General features: G+C 41.8%; 1 long non-coding RNA gene across 1 annotated transcript in view; it reads right to left on the bottom strand.

The window, feature by feature from the left end:
- Window positions 1-3,274: 3,274 nt before the first annotated feature.
- Window positions 3,275-14,020, bottom strand: part of LOC140205820 (uncharacterized) — a 45,072-nt gene continuing 34,326 nt past the window's right edge. Inside the window, exons 2-3 of the long non-coding RNA XR_011887977.1 lie at window positions 11,289-11,419; window positions 3,275-3,914 (exon numbers count right to left, since the gene is read on the bottom strand). This is a non-coding gene — a long non-coding RNA (uncharacterized lncRNA). The remainder of the gene's footprint in view (window positions 3,915-11,288; window positions 11,420-14,020) is intronic.

Genomic DNA, 14,020 nt, shown 5'->3' with positions numbered 1-14,020 from the left:
GTAGACGAACGTCAAGCTTTATGACGACCTACCGATGCTCACCACTAAAATCGAGGCAAGAAGACTGCATCTAGCAGGGCACTGTCTGCGCCACCCCGAGCTACCTGCCAGCCTAGACATCATATGGGAGCCCAAGCATGGGAGGATGAACCCTGGGCACCCTCCCAAGACTATGGTCAACACGCTCCTAGAAGACAGAGGCGCGGATAATGTAGATGAACTGAACACACTGATGAGGGAGAGGGAGAAGTGGAGAGTCCGTCATTGTGCCCAACGCCGGCCCCCTAGGCCTGAGTCAACATCGTCGTCGTAGTAGTAGTAGTAGTAGTAGTAGTAGTAAGACCATAAGACAAAGGAGCAGAAGTTGGCCATTCGGCCTATCAAGTCTACTCCGCCATTTTATCATGAGCTGATCCATTCTCCCATTTAGTCCCACTCCCCCGCCTTCTCACCATAACCTTTGATGTCCTGGCTACTCAGATACCTATCAATCTCTGCCTTAAATACACTTGGCCTCCACTGCTGCCCGTGGCAACAAATTCCATAGATTCACCACCCTCTGGCTAAAAAAATTTCTTCGCATCTCTGTTCTGAATGGGAGTTCATTTTAGTCACAGACTAAAAACTTGTATCAGCCCCTCAACATTCAAAAGCACAATTTCAACCATATAGCTTTAGTAAAGTAGAGTAGGGTGACTCTGATATTCTAATATGACTACAGGCAAATCTCAAGTTATATGGAGGGCATGTTCCTTTAAAAAGGTGGGCATTTGAAATTAACTAGAAGAATAAAATGGGAATAGGGACCTTGTTGCAAGATTTGATAAACTTATTTTATAATGAAAAGATATTGTATACAGTCTGAAGCAGACAGAACGAAAATGCTGAGGTCCTCCCCTGCCCCCATACAAGCATGATGATGGCCAAATTGACCATTTCAGAGAATTCAAACTGATTTTTTATCCGAAAGATAACAACAACCTTCTAGTCCTTATCGGCACTCATTCTGAGGAGATTGAAGTTCAACATGTGGGATCACATACAACAACAGAACATAAAATTGAAGAGCTGAGATTGATTTTCGTAACCTATAAGTATACCCAAAGAATTGATGTCAGATAAGAGACTTCTGTTTGAATGCTTATAAAATTTCTCCCATAACTTCTAAGAGTGAAACTGAAAAGACTGAATGTATCCTTAAGAAACTCATGAAAAGAAATTGTTTAGATAATCTCTTGTTCAAGCATTATACAATGCCACGTTCTACCAATAGATGAATATAGCAAAACTGTTGATATATTATTAACATCTAACACATTTGAGTTTACTGTAGCCAAGCATGAAGGATTGGTCTGTAAAACAGAAGTTCATGTAAAAGCAAGATGATGATTCAAAAACACGAGAAAATCTACAGATGCTAGAAAATAAAATTAATACACACAAAATGTTGGAGGAACTTGGCAGGCCAGGCAGCATCAATGGAAAAGGGTACAGTTGATGTTTCGGACTGAAACCCTTTATCAAGACTTCATCAAGATTCAAATCCCAACAACTCGTTGGGAAGAGGCAAAGGGAAGCAGTTCAAGCATCATGAAAAAGTGAGAGTACTAAGACCAAAGAATGGAGAATATAGAATACTACAGCACATTACCAGCCTTTTGGCTCATGATGTTGTACTGAACATTTAACTTACTCTAAGATCAATCTAACCCTTCCCTCATACATGGTCCTCAATGTTTCTATCATCTATGTGCCTATCTGAGAGTTTTATAAGTGTCCCTAATGTATCTGACTCTACCACCAACCCAGACAGCACATTCCATGCACCTACCACTCTGTGTAATAAAAACTTACCTCTGACATTCCCATATACTTTCCTCCAATCATCTTAAAATTATAGCCCTTTTCCACCCTGGGAAAAAGTGTCTGCCAACCACTCAATCTTTGCCTCTTTTCATCTTGTACACCTCTATCAAGTCACCACTCATCCTCCTTCACCGCATAGCTGGGACCCATGAGAGTGCAATGGCCACACGTAAGCAATGCCTGCCTGTTTGCCAGCTACGTGGAACGGTCTATATTCCAAGCCTACACTGATGGCCATCCCGCACTTTTCCTATGCTACATCAGTGACTGCATTGGTGCTGCTTCCTGCACCAGTGCTGAACTTGTCGATTTCATCCACTTTGCCTCCAACTTCCACCCTGCCCTCAAATTCACCTGGTCCATTTCCGACATCTCCCTCCCCTTTCTTGATCTCTCTGTCTCTATCTCTGGAGACAGCTTATCCACTAATGATTATTACAAACCCACGGACTTCCACAGTTACCTGGACTACAGCTCCTCCCACTTGTTACTTGTTAAAAACACCATCCCCTTCTCTCAATTCCTCTGGCTCCAAAGCATCCGCTCTCAGGATGAGGTTTTTTATTCCAGAATGAAGGAGATGTCCTCCTTCTTCAAAGAAAGGGGCTTCCCTTCCTTCACCATCAACGCTGCTCTCAACTGCATCTCTTCCATTTCACACACGTTTGCCCTTAGCCCTTCCTCCTGTCACGCTACCAGGGATAGGGTTCCTCTTATCCTTACCTACCATCCCACCAGCCTCCATGGCCAGCACATAATCCTCTGCAAATTCCGCCATCTCCAATGGGATCCCACCACCAAGCACATTTTTCCTCCAACCTGATGGCATGAACATTGATTTCTCGAGCTTCTAATAATGGCCCCCACCTCGCCTTCACCATTCCCCATTTCCATTTCTCACCTTACCTCTTTGCCTACCTATCACCTTCATCTGGTGCTCTTCTCCCTTTTCTTTCTTCCATGGCCTTCTGTCCTCTCCTATCAGACTTCCTCTTCTCCAGCCCTGTACCTCTTTCACCAATCTACTTCCCAGCTCTTTACTTCATCCCTCCTCCCAGTTTCTGCTATCACCTCGTGTTTCTCCCTTCCCTCCCCCCCACCTTTTAACTCTACCCCTCAACTTTTTTTTCTCCGGTCCTGCTGAAGGGTCTTGGTCTGAAACGTTGACTCTACTTTCTTCCATCGATGCTGCCCGGCCTGCTGAGCTCCTCCAGCAGTGTGTGTGTGTTGCTTGGATTTCCAGCACCTGCAGATTTTCTCTTGGTTTGTGATTCGACTACAACAATGGACTCACTTTCAAGGACTCTATGACTCATTCACAATATTATTTATTTATTATTTTTTTTCCTTTTGTATTTGCACAATTTATTGTCTTTTGTGCATTGCTTGTTTGTCTTTGAATGCAGTTTTTCTTTGATTCTATTGTGTTTCTTTGTATTTACTGTGGGAAAATAAATCTCAGGGTTGTATATGGTGACATATCTGTACTTTGATAATAAATTTACTTTGAACATTGAACTTTGAACATAATATATTGGGGTTATATGAGGACAACATTACTCCAGAAGTGAATTTTGAACCATCCACTGAAGAAGAAATTCATTTAAATAATGAGTTAAAACAGGATATCTCATATTTTCAGAGAAAGCCAATCAATAAACAATTTGTAACTGCTCCGCATTTGTGAAGCACTTTTGCAAAGATGGAATGCAGTATGATGCACTTTTGTAGAAGTATGTCATGTGTAGATGTGACATAATGACATCAATAACTTGTGCAATACAAGCACATATGATAGTAGTTGTCGTTAGCTTGCAATAAAGAGTGAACATTTGTTCTTCATGTCGTCTGGACTTTTTTTAATGTGGTAGTTGCCATCTTCAATAGTTGTTCATGGAGCACTCCCTCAATAGAACTACAAAAAGAACTGGATATTGAGATTTTATCTTCATCAATCTATGACCACTAAGGCCTCCTACTTTGCTGTATTCATTCATGTCGCTATCATTTATTTCTAAAGAATAGAAGTCTCAGGATGGTGCAGATCCCTGTGAAAGAGAGGTGCTGTTATTGAATATGTTCTTTCAGAATGCTGTCAAAAATTTATTAATCAAATTGAATCTCTCTGTAGAGATTATCCCTTAACATACCACTTCTGAATGTAAATTAACTAATTATCTTTGAGTTCTCTCTCATTCTTAAAATAGATCTATTAAATTTTGATCTCATCTGTTTAAACTTCTAATCTGTTCATGTATATTTAAGTATTTAAGGTAAGACTGTCTTCACCACAAATGAAATGAAAAGCAGGTGACAAAGCGGAATTTTTTAGACCAGATATTAAATGAAAGAGAGCTTGATTCTCCACAGCGCATCTGATTTGAGAGAAAATTCAGTGGATTAAGCCTTTTTTGTATCTCCATCCAAGTCACATTTATCTTTCCCAGGACTACAGCTGGCCTTGATTGTGAAAGACAACTATTCTTTCTGCTGCTTCCTAGGAAGGGGAGAGGACGCAGAGGGGTATAGACTGAAGGAGTAAGGAGAAAGGAAGAAGGATGAGGAAGGAAGTTGCAGACAGACAAGTTTAAAAAAAAGAGAAGGGAGGGGCGACATGAGGGGCAAAAAAGCATCATCATCATCAATGATCACTCATGGTTGAGTATGATTCTTCTCCTGGTAGTTGATCTGGTCACTTGTGGGTCTAGAGAGGACTGACAAGGCCGATTTGTGATCCACAAGTTCTATTGCAGTGTTGGCAGGTGTAGGTCATGGAAGTGGTGGAGAGCGTAGCTGGTTGGGCCTTTCCCAGTTTCTCCTTACGTTGAAGCCACTTAGTCTCAGTGGCATGGTGGGGGTATTCTTCGAGCTTTGAAGTCCCCTCGTAGACAGTCCTTCTCCAGTTTTTCCTCCCATCCATTCAGGTTGATGTGGCACTTCCTCAGGTAGGTCTTGATATAGTCCTTGAACCACATTTTCTGCCCTCCAAGAGCACGCATTGCATCCCTGAGTCGGCCAAACAGGAGTTGTTTAGGGAGGCAGGAGGCAGGAGACAGGCATATGGGTGATGCGACCGACTCAACGCAATTGCCGTTGAGTCACAATTATGGCTATGGAGATAATGTTAGCTTCCTCCAGGATGCTGGAGTTAGTATGCCTTTTCTTCCAGCTAACTCTCAGAATCTTGCAGAGGCATCTTTGATGGTAAGTTTCTAGAGATTTCATGTGCCTACTGTATGTTGTCCATGACTTCGCTCCATATAGCAAGGAGAGAAGAACTATAGCTTTATAGACCAGAAGCTTAGTGTTGGTCTTGATATCCCAATCTTCGAAAACCCTCTTCCTAAGCTTGGCCAGAATTCCAATTGCACAGCCTCTCTGCAATTTATTTCAAGGTCAATGTTCTCTCTTGAAGAAAGAAGGCTGCCAAGATATGAGAAATGATCAGTGTCCTCTAGAGAGGTGTTGTCAACTGGATGATTAGAGGTTAGGAGCTTGATCTGGAGCAAGTTGGTGCAGGACTTAGGTTTTCTTGATGTTTAGATCAAGTCCCAGGAGCTTGTATGTTCTAGCAAAAGCTTCCATTATGCACTGCAGATTCTTCTTAGAGTGAGTTACGATGGTGTTGTCGTCTGCATATTGCTCTTTGCCTTGAACCTTATTAAGGTTAAAGAGCCCACCATCTGTCCTATAGCAAATCTAGACTCCTCATAGGATGTCTTGGCCTGTTAAGTTAAGAATAGTTGTAATGAAAAAGGCAAACTTAGTTGGGGCAATGATGCACCCCTGTTTGACCCCAGTCACAACCTTAAAAGATGCTGTTTCAGAGACACCATTGCTGATGACTGTTGCACTTATATCATTGTGTAAGAGCTGCAGGATCTTGAGGTATTTCTCCGGACACCCTAATTTGGACAGTACTTGCCAAAGGGCAGGACGATTTACAGAGTCAGCTGCTTTTCTAAGGTCTATAAAGGCCTTATAAAGTGGGAAATTTTATTCCTGGACTTTCCCCTGCAATTAACATGCTGTAAAAGTCATGTCAGATGTTCCTTTGGCTGGAAGGAAGCCACACTGAGACTCAGGCTGGAGATCTTCTGTCAGAGTGAAGGCTGGTCACATAAAATTCAGGTGAGTACCTTTCCTGTTGTAGAGAGGAGGGAAATGCCTCTATAATTACCACAGTCAGCTTTGTCACCCTTTTTGAAGAGTGTGACAATCAGGATGTCCCTGAGTTCAGCTGAAATCTTCTCCTGGTCCTAGATCTTGACAAGCAGGTCATGAATATGATTTAGAAGTTCTGTGCCACTTTCCTTGAAGATCTCTGCTGGAATTCCATCAAGCTCAGAGGACCTGTTGTTCTTAATTTCTGGCAAGCTCTCTGCGCAACTTTGATACTAGTCCTCCTTCTTGGCTCATTGTGGGAGCTGGTTGATGAATTCAATGTCAACAGTAGCGTTATGATTAAGTAGCTCCTGAAAGTGTTCCTTCCATCAATAATTGACGTCATCATTGTATTTTAGCAGTCTTTGTCCATCTTTGGAGCAAAAGGGGTTTAGGCCACGATGGTTTGGGCCATACACTGCCTTGGTAGTAGTAAAGAAACCCCTGATATCACCAGAGTCAGCAAGCTGCTGTATATCTAGGGCCCTCTCAGTCCACCACTGATTCTTTATTTCTCTTACTCTACACTGGACTATGGCCTTATCTTTGGAGTGGGCTTCTCTTTTTGCCTTGCAGTAGATGTCCTTCTGCCAGGCACAGAAAGCTTTCCTTTTTTTGCTGGTTAGCTCTTCTATTTCATTGTTATTTTCATCAAACCAATCTTTCTTTTTCCCAGTCTTGTATCCAATGATGTTTTACAAGCTTCAAGAATGGTGGTCTTCAGTGTGGTCCAGTGTGCTTCAATGCCCTCCAGGCACTGCTTTGGGAGTCTTTCAGAAAGGGCAGCCTGGAGATGTTGTACCTTCACTGTGTCTTTTAGGCTCTTGATGTTGAACCTGGGGTGGCTCAGCTTCTTTTGCACTCTACTCTTCCGCTTGATTTTGATGGTTATTTGTGAGTAAATAAGCCAAAGGTCTGTCCAGCCATTATCAGCACTGATCGTGGCTCTTGTATTCTCTACGTCTCTGCGATCCCTCTTCCAAACAATGACCTCATCTATAAAATACTACGTCTTTGAACAGAGATGCATTCATGAAGTTTTCACCTTATTTCTCTGGCAGAGCAAGGTGTTGCTGATGGTCAGGTCATGTTCAGCACACTTGGAGAGTAAGAGGACCCCACTGGAGTTGATGTTGTCAACATCTTCCTTCCCAATTGTGCCTTTCTGGGAGTCAATGTCCCTGCCAACTCTAGCATTGAAGTCTCCAAAAGAGTGAGCTCATCATCCTTGGAAATATCTTATAGTACGCTGTCCGGGTCAGTATAGAAGGTCTCCTTAACACCATCTGGTGAGTCTAGAGTTGGAGCATAGGCACTCACAGCTGTAGCCATTTGTTTGTTAGCGACCTTAGAGTGCATGGTCATGAGGCATTCATTGATGCCAAGTGGCAATTCGGAAAGGTGACTGATGGTGCTGTTTTTTTATGGCAAATCCAGCTCTGTGGATTCTGGATTCATCTGCTGGTTTCTCCTTCCAGAAAACAGTGGTACCACCCCTTCTCCTTCAATTGTCCTTCCCCGGTCAACTGCGTTTCAGAGTGGGCGGCAAGGTCAAGTTGGAATCTTCTGAACTCTCTTGAGATCATGGCAGTATATCTTTGAATATGATCACTGGTTTCACTGTCCATAAGTGTCTGCACATTCCAGGCTCCAAAATTCATATGCTTTGCTTCAGGCCGCAGTTTGGTAATCCCACTGGTGCGGTAATCCAGTCAGGAGTGAAGAGGCAGGCTGTTTTTAGGGTACCTTTTCTAGTCCATTCCCCTTGTGGGATGAGCTGAGCGGGTCCAGAATAGGACTGCTCAGTCATGGGTGCAACTACCGAAAAGTTTTATCTTCCTCAGTCCAAGAGCAAGACACCTGTATCTAACACCCACAGCCAGTGTGCCAGGTTGTGGCTCTGGAGTTCCCAGACCTCACTGTCCTGCTCTTATCACCAGTTCCTGATCATCACAGGGTTTTGTCCAAGTCGATCAATCAGGAGAAAAACATGTGTTTGAGGTCTTTTAAAGTGGGGAGACTGAGGCACAAGCAGTCACTACACGGTCCTTGACAGAGAAAGGGCCAGAATCCAAAAACATGGAGACCAAGACAATTGGGAGCCATCTTCTGCTGAAGCCTTCTTCTGCTTTCACAGCCGTTGTGGTGGTCCTCATAGTTCCAAAATTCTAGAGACCCTAGTTTACCACCATCTTTCCTTCTGCTCCATCGTTGAGGTCTTGGTTGGACTGCGCTACGTCTGGATCCTTCCCCTTGATCACTATGGATGACCCTACCAGGAGCTAAACTCCAGACAGTATCGCTTTCAGGTTCTCAGGATCACACAAGCCGCTCCACTGTGACAAGGTGGTGGTACCCCAGAGAGAAGGCAAAAAGAAGCAATACCAAGAGCAGCACCTACAACAACCGATGTTCTCAATCTGGCCCTCATTGACATTTACTTGTGAAAGTGCCTTTTCTCAACTGAAGCTTTCACTGAGGCATGACAATCAAGTCCCAAGGTAGCTCTGTCCCATTAGCACCAGGATGCCTCGCAGAGGCAGCCATCTCACTGGTGATCCAGCCAGCTAACCACGATACTAATCTAGCAAGTAGATTATGCAGTCAGGATGGCATTAATAATTCCAAATACAGAAAAGTGTTCCAGTTTTAAAATTCTGTGCTATATCACAAAAATTTACTTGGCTCAAGAAAGTCTTTCTGGACAGTCATAGAAACAGTGAGCATTGAGCTTACTAGTCTAACACAGAACTTAATAGAGGCTAAACCTACTAGACAGTATCTGCTATGTGTTGTACTCAGCTCCAAAGTTCAAGTTTCTTTGACATTATATTCAGGAATGGTGTTGAATGATGATGTGCTACCATGTGACAAGTTTAGCACTACCAATCAGGATCAAATTTCTGAGTAACGACATTTAGACAATTAAACTCTATCTTCAACCCTAACTCCAGAATTACTTCTCTCTCTGCTTCTCAATACCTACCTCGACTCCGATACTATGTTTCTTGCTTACGACCATGCTTTTGGTCATCTGTCCTAAAATAGCTCTGAGTTCATTTATTTTTTATGAGGATTTTATATGATATACATTAGGACTTTTTTACTACTTAGGAGGTACTTCATCGACTAAGTTGTTGTTATCATTGTAGTGGATTGCTGAGCTACAGAATTTTTATACTATCTTATTCTGGGGCAGGAAGATTCATGAGAAAATATAAAATAGGCTGACGCTTAGAAAGTCTGCCTGGTGGAAGTAAGTTGCACTTAGTGTAACATAAAATATAAATTCTTTATTATACAAAAAAATTGTTGAAAGCTTCAGAACAGATGAAAGATGTGCTAGCGTTCATTCAAAGGAAATGTATAACACAAGGCTGTTTGTTTTGATGAGGCAGCTCAGGATAGAAAATATAGACCAGACTGTTATCTGATCTGTGATTGAATCCCAGTGGGGAACCCAAGGTCTGAAATAAGCAAAAGGAACTCTTTCAGTCTCAGCGAGGTAGTATCATTATAAGTGCATTCAATATGAAGTCGTTCATGATTTGAAACAGCAATTTGAGACTCATTCCAGGACAACAAAATATTTTAATCACAGTGAGGTGGATTTGGGAACTATATCTCTACTTAATCAGTGGTCAGTTTGCCATGTTCCTTGTGGAATCTTAATGGAAACAGTCTACCAACCTAAAAATAATCCTACTTCGTGTTTTTCGATTATTAGCTAATCTTCAAATGCAAAACAATATATTTAACACTAACTACTATTTCTAAATGTTCTGTAAGTTCACCTAACTTGTTGCATTTACTGCATACATTCAAATATAACAGCTTCAATGCTTTATTCACTACCCCTCTTTTCAAATTTGTATCCACATTGCCTCAAGTTAAATTCTTATCCTTTCCTAAACTTTGTCTTTTTCTATTCTGGAGACCTCAGTAACCTCTCCTGTACTCTCTTTCCCTTTTGCTTTATCTATTCTTTTCCAATTTGTTGAAACCACCACCTACTATCTAGTTTAAAGCCCTATCCACAGCGATTTGCCAGGACCCTCGTCCCTGCATGGTTCAGGTGGAACCCATCCCCTTCTCCTATACTGGTGCCAATGTTCCACAAATTCAGACCCACTTGTCCAACATTAATCTTTGAGCCACACACTTAACTCTCTAATTTTATTGACCCTGTGTCAATTTGCACATGGCTCAAGTAACAATGCAGAGGTTATTACCCTTTGGGTTTTGCCTGTTTTCATTTAGTAGCTGTTCATATTCACTCATACGGACCTTTTTTTGGTTCTGCCTAAATCATTGGTACCCACGTAGACCACGACAACCGAACCTTTCCCTTCCCTCTCCAAATTCCTCTGCAAGTCAGTTCTGAGGAATCCAGTCACCAGGCAAGAAACAAAGCCTTCGGGACTCTTGATCTTTGCAGCAGAGAATTTTGTCTATTGCCCTAATTATCCTATTCATAATTAGAACTGCTTTTCTCTTCTCTCCCCACCACTTGAAAGGCTCCCTGAACCATGGTGCCATTGTTCGGTTGCTCATCCTTCTGACCACACCCATTCCTATTTGTGCAGCGAGCAACGATCTCAGAACTATTGGATGATCACAAGGGCTGAAGCTCCTCCAATACCACCTCCTGGATCGCCCTCACTCCTCACATAGTCACACCCTCTTCCTCCTGACCACAGACTGCCTCCTGAAATACAGCAGTCAGGTAACTCTCCAGCTCTCTGATGTGTCAAAGTGTTAGAAGCTTAGATTCCAGGCCATCGGATTTGAATGTGAGTTCCCGGATCAGCCAGCACTTGCTGCTGATGTCATCACCAAAACGAGGTCCTCCAGCTCCCACATTACACAACTGCAACATATCACCTGTTCCTGCACCCCTACTTTATTTAGTTTGTTGTAATTTTATGGCTTTTTGTTTAATTACTATGTTGTCAGTCTCCTCATTTAAGTCTCAAGCACAAGCCAACTAGTCTGCATTGGAACCGCCTGTTCTAAGACTATCGAACTTTTATGATAAGGACTCTTGACCTCACAGTCAACCTTGTTGTGACCTTGCACCTTCTTGTCTGTCTGCACTGCACATTCTATGTAACTATAACCCTTTATTCTGCATTCTGTTGCTGTTTTACCCTTGTATTACCCCAGTGTGCTGATATAATAAATGATTTTATGGATGACATATAAACAGAGGTTTTTCACTGTACCTTGGTAGACGTGACAATAGTAAACTAATTTACCTCCTTAACAATAGACTCTTGCATTTCTCTACTGCTGATATAACTGGTCTGTTGTTCCTTCCTTTCTTGAATAATAGGATTATATTTGGGACTTTTCAGCCTGTGGGAACCATTCTGCAATCCAGGGAATTCTAGAAGATAAAAGATGTACATCCATTATCTTTATAGACAACTCTATTAAAACCTTGGATTATGGTCATCAGCTCCTGAGGATTTATTGCCTTTTAATCCCATTAATTTTTCCAGTGCTTCCTTTTAAAAAATGCTAGTGTCTTTCAACCTCACATTCACTATTGAATTGAATTGACTTTATTACTTACATCTTTCATATACACGAGGAGTAAAATCCTTTATGTTACGTCGCAGTCTAAATGTGCAATTTATAGTAATTTATAATAAATAATATTTACAACAGGACAGTCAATATAACATAGCAATACAGTTGTGTCAGCATGGATTAAGCAGTCTGATGGCCTGGTGGAAGAAGATGTCCCAGAGCCTGATGGTCCTGGCTTTTATGCTGCGGTACCGTTTCCCGGATGGTTTGTAATTGGAGTGACTTGGGTCCCCAATGATCCTTTGGGCTCTTTTTACACACCTGTCCTTGTAAATGTTCCGAATAGCGGGAAATTCATATCTACAGATGCGCTGGGCTGTCTGCACCACTCTCTGCAGAAGTCCTGCAATTGAGGGAAGTACAGTTGCTCTCCACTAATTTTCCTTCTTCTTCAACATAATTTTTCCGGTGTCGGTTGATAAGAGACATATACTAAATTTTGCTTAATCTTTTCCTATTTTACATTTCAAAGGTAAATTTAATAGTCTGGCTTTATGATTTTTATGAGATTATTCTCATATTCCACTTTCCTGCAGAGTATTACCTTTCCTTAGTGGAATCAGAAATGTTTCCAATGCTTTGTGTAACTCCTGGTTTTTTTTTGCAATATCATTAACTCTTTCGGTCCCAGCCTAAAGCATCATCTGCTGCCTGATTTGCTGAGTTCCTCCAGCATTTTGTGTCTGTTGAATGCCTTTATCTTTCAGCTAATGCATTGAAAGAAAGAGGACGACTAGGATAACTTATTTTAGGTTTTTTAGGCTTTTCTTTGTTGTAAACTATTTATTAATTCTTTAAATGAGAGCTGTTATTCATTTATTGTCATACCCTTTAATATAGTTTCCTATTCTACCTTAGGCAACTTATCCCTCGTATCTTCATAATTGTTTCATTTTGATTAAGGACCTTGGTTTCAGATCAAGCAAAATCACTTTGAAACCTTATATAAGAGTCCACCATATTATGATGGAAAGCGGCCACATATGTTGATAGGATAGTAAAGATGGCATGTGGCAAGCTTGCTTTTATTAGTCAAGGCATGGAGATCCAGAGTTAGGAAGCCATGTTGGAGCTTTATAAATCTCTGGTTAGACCACATTTGGATGTGGAGAATATAAGAGAGGGTGCTGGAGAGGTCTATCAGGATGCTTCCTGGATTAGTTGGTATGTGCTATAAGGAGAGGTTAGACAAACTTGGGTTGTTTTCTCTGGAGCAGCAGAGACTGAAAAGAGACCTGAGAGACATTTATAGAATTATGAGAGGCATAGATCAAGTAGACAGCCATATCTCTTTTTTCCCCAGGGTACAAATGTTTCCACACGGGTTCCCTCCACATTTCAAGGATGTACAGGGTTAGTAAGTCCTTTCCTGCTGAGGGGTCTCAGCCAAAAACATTGACTGTACTCTTTTCTATAGATGCTGCCTGGTCTGCTGAGTTCCTGCAGCATTTTGTATGTGTTGCTTCTGTTTCCAGCATCTGCAGATTTTCTCTTGTTTGGGGTTAATAGGTTCATTGGTCACGTAGGTGTATTTGGGCACCACGTGCTCATTGGTCTGCAAGGGCCTGTTACTATGTTGTGTTTCTGCATAATTAAATAAGTGTAAAGGATAAGACTCCTCCAGCATTACCTCCTCAATCTCCATTACCTCATTCACATATTGTCCACTTTCCTCTGTCTCATGACTGACATTACCTAATCTAATTGATGGAACAATTTGGCCAGGTAAGTTTACCCACCTGATGCACCACCAAGTCCAAATCTCAGATTCCTGCTTATCAATCAATTTTAAGCAACATACCCTGTACATCAATGCTGTTAAGGGTCCTGCCTATTAACTGCATGCTTTCCCTTTCCATTAGACCTTCCCAAGGGCAATACCTCAGATTCACTCGGATTAAACTCCATCTGTCATTTCCCTGCCAATGTCTATGCCTGAACTACATTCTACCATATCCTTTGACTCCCCTCTACTGTCCACCAATCTTAGTGCTGTCTGTAAATTTACTAATCCATCATACACAATTTCATCTGAGTGATTTACATCTATCACACAGAGCAAAGAACCCAGCACCAATCCCAGTGGTCATGGACTTCCATCCAGAATGATACCAGTCCACCACTCACTTCTATCTTCTAAAAGCAAGTCAATTCTGAATCCAGATTATCAAGTGAGCATGGATCCCATGCATCTTAATCTTCCTTAGAGAGGATGCATCTCTCTATCAGCTCTAATGAGCCTTTTTCTGTTGTACTGCATGTTCCTGAGACCATAGAGTTATCAACAACCACAGCATAGAAACAGGCTTATCAGCCCATCTTGTCCATGACAAACCACACCTGGACCACAGCCCTCCATATCGCTGCCATCCATGTGCCTGGCTAACCTTTAACT

Source organism: Mobula birostris, chromosome 12 (genome assembly GCF_030028105.1).
Source record: "Mobula birostris isolate sMobBir1 chromosome 12, sMobBir1.hap1, whole genome shotgun sequence".
In the NCBI taxonomy this organism is placed as follows: domain Eukaryota; kingdom Metazoa; phylum Chordata; class Chondrichthyes; order Myliobatiformes; family Myliobatidae; genus Mobula; species Mobula birostris.
This window is presented reverse-complemented; position numbering and strand designations above follow the sequence as displayed.